The following is a 2787-nucleotide window of genomic DNA, read 5'->3' on the forward strand; positions in this document are numbered from 1 at the left end:
TTCTTGGCCTTTTGGCCAAGATCAAAGTTTAGTATTTGTTCCGGCAGATACTGCAAGCAAAGACCATATGTGGGGGCGACCCCACATATAAGACCTTGGTCAATGTAGGGGAAACCCTTCATACCAATTGTCACTATCCAGCTCCTCTACTCCCCGGGGAGTTGGTTCCCATTTCCCCTTCACTGCTCACATTAAAAATCGGCCTTGTGCCTAATTTGCTCGTTGGGGGAGCAAATAAACATCCTGTTCCGGCAGATACTGCAAGCAAAGACCATATGTGGGTACAATCCCACATATAAGACCTTGGTCAATATAGGGGCAACCCTTCATACCAATTGTCACTATCCAGCTCCCCTAATCCCCGGGGAGTTGGTCCCCAGTTTCCATTCACTCTTTACATTAAAAATCGGCCTTGTGCCTAATTTGCTCGATGGGAGAGCAAATAAATACCAACCTCACATATAAGACCTTGGTCAATGTTGGGGCAAACCTTCATACCAATTGTCACTATCAAGTTCCTCTACTTCCCGGGGAGTTGGTCCCATTTCCTTTTCACTCCTCACATTAAAAATCGACGTTGTGCCTAATTTACTCGGTGGGAGACCAAATAAATACCGCTTTTCTTTGTCCTTTTGGCCAAGATCAAAGTGTAGTATCTATCCGGCAGATACTGCAAGCAAAGACCATATGTGGGGGCAACCTCACATATAAGACCTTGGTCAATGTAGGGGCAACCCTTCATACCAATTGTCACTATCCAGCTCCCCTACTCCCCGGAGAGTTGGTCCACGTTTCCCCTTCACTCCTCACATTAAAAATCGGCCATGTGCCGAATTTGCTCGGTGGGGGAGCAAATAAATACCAACCCTTCATACCAATTGTCACTATCCAGCTCCCCTACTCCCCGGGGAGTTGGTCCCCATTTCCCCTTCACTCCTCACATTAAAAATCGGCCTCGTGCCTAATTTACTCGGTGGGGGAGCAAATAAATACCCTTTTCTTGGCCTTTTGGCCAAGATCAAAGTGTAGTATCTGTTCTTACTACATGCTGTACTTATGTTTGTATCTTTGTGATATAAAGTGGGGGAGCACTTTTTTGTATTAATTAAATGTTAAATGATCACCCACTTTACAACCAGTCAGTATCAAAGCCATTCAAGTCATTGTCCAGATCATTCAAGTTGTTATTTTTTAAGCATTCAAGTCATTATTAAGGTCATTCAAGTCATCTTTAAGTTCATTTAAGTCATTCTAAGTCATTTACATTTTATTTATTCAAGTCATTTCAGCCCATTTTTCTGTCATTTTAGTTTATCTTTAAGAATTGCATGTCAATCCAACATTCACGCATTCATTCATTACACAAGAGCACGCGACTAATGGATATCGGCCTTGTTTTTGTTTTGTTTTGTTTTTTTCAAAACACGTATTATAATAGCTTATCTGTTCCTGTTACCATTTGTATTTTATTTTTCTCATTTTGTCTTTTTTTTCTCTTTCTGTAGTCATTAACTTAATGTCTAATTTGGCAAGAGAGAAACACGAACATAACCATAAATTAAAACCTCCACTTTTAAATACGCCTAATTAAATAGCGTAACAGTTGAACTCTATGCACTCTGTTCACCTCTAGACTCTGTTGAGATGTTAAAACTCTCTCGTCAAAAACGTACATTAGCAGAAAGGATACAGTGATATTACAATCGCCATTTAAATTCAAATTAAAAAGAAAAACAGGAATATATCCACTGTAAAAAAAAAAAATTATCACGCATATTTTTTCCAGATTTATAACCAGATTTGTTCTAGATCAAATCAGCTGTCTCGTTTTTAAACATAACGAATTATGCATAATTTACGCTTCAACACATCCAGGTTACACATCTGGAATATTATACTAAGAGCTTATGTCTGGGACTCATGGAAAAAATAAATTTTTGAATGATGTCACGAGAACAATTGTATAGAGCGCTGGAGACGAAATACATGGCGAAATGTTTGTTGATAGTTATTTTCCTTAACAGATATATGTAGGCCTTCAGAAATGACGTAGATATCATTTCAAAAGTCGGGCAACGTGTTATTATTGTATCATGATAATACTAACATAATAATCTACTTCGCTTAAGTTTACATTTGTAATTATTTAGCCTCTCTTATACTACTAGAAGCTTGGGAAAAATTTTAATCTATGACCGAAAAATCAAACTTAAAAAGGGAAATGCTTCGTATTTTAGATGAATCACATAGAAAAATATATCGTTTATTTATTTTATTTTATTTTGCGTGTATTAAAACATAATTTGTAAACCTCGCTATATGTGTCTCTTTGACTCCATTTTTTCGAACTGCATCTATTCCGCGACGTAATATATCTATCTATCTATTTATCTATCTATCTATCTATCTATCTATATATATATATATATATATATATATATATATATATATGTATATATATGCAAATATATATATACATACATACATATATATATATATATATATGTATAAAAAGAACAATGACTATATATATGTATAAAGAACAATGACACGTGTGCCACCACCAAGAATCAAAACAAAACCATTTAGCTTAATATTTACTTTCTCCTTTGACGTTAATGCCTGAGCTATGAAGACATGTTTACTACAAGAAAAAAAATTAAAATATGACTAATAGCTACTACGTCACGCATGAATTTTCCTCGTGCCGTCGTTCGACCATCATCTTTCATTCTTTTAAATTTTAACACTTTTGTTTTCCTTGGCTTAAGTTCAATTCGGTTCGAT

General features: G+C 35.8%; 1 pseudogene; it reads left to right on the top strand.

Moving 5' to 3' along the window:
* Positions 1–991: 991 nt before the first annotated feature.
* On the top strand, positions 992–1129 carry LOC145288347 (U2 spliceosomal RNA; annotated as a pseudogene).
* Positions 1130–2787: the final 1658 nt, after the last annotated feature.

This window comes from Euprymna scolopes, chromosome 11 (genome assembly GCF_053919585.1).
Source record: "Euprymna scolopes isolate OS-2025 chromosome 11, ASM5391958v1, whole genome shotgun sequence".
NCBI lineage: Eukaryota > Metazoa > Mollusca > Cephalopoda > Sepiida > Sepiolidae > Euprymna > Euprymna scolopes.